Below are 621 nucleotides of genomic sequence, written 5' to 3'. Positions count from 1 at the left end.
GGCCGGCCCCCTCCCGCCCCTTCGCCCTTGGCCCGGGCCGGGCGGCTTGCACGGCAGCGCCCCTCGCGGCGCCTTTGCGCGGCCAGCCCCGGCCAGAAAGGCAGCGAGAGCAGCGCGGCCGGAGGAAGCGGCAACCGCGCCGGGAAACGTGCCCGTTTCCTAAGCGGGGCCAAGGGGCCGTTGGCAGGCGCGCAGCCGCCTCCCCGGCGGGACGGCGCCCCGCCCTAGGAGTCCCGCCTGCGCCTGCCGCAGCACAGCCAAGCAGAGGCCTTGTGGCCCAGGGGACCGGCGAGCGGGCGATCAAAACGCGCCGGCCCTTCAGGAGAGGCGGAAACGGGCCCGGACGGGCTTCCCTTCTCGGGGCAGGGAAGCAAAGGGAATCCCCCGCTTCGGCTTGGGTTAAAGGGGTGGGCCTTTTTGTCTCCAGGTTGTTGGCAACCCGACTTGTGGCACCCCAAAGACTCGCGACGTTTTGTTCCCGCGGCAGCTTCTGTGGGCCGCTTTCCGCTTCTTCAGAGGCAACCTGCGGGTCGCGCTTCGTCTCCACCACCCTGGCCTGTAGGGTCTGCCTTCGGAGGGTCCCTTCCTCGCGTCTCAAGACGGGGGCGCCGCCTTGGGGCC

The sequence above is a fragment of the Eublepharis macularius genome, chromosome 8 (assembly GCF_028583425.1).
Source record: "Eublepharis macularius isolate TG4126 chromosome 8, MPM_Emac_v1.0, whole genome shotgun sequence".
Lineage (NCBI taxonomy): Eukaryota > Metazoa > Chordata > Lepidosauria > Squamata > Eublepharidae > Eublepharis > Eublepharis macularius.
This window is presented reverse-complemented; position numbering follows the sequence as displayed.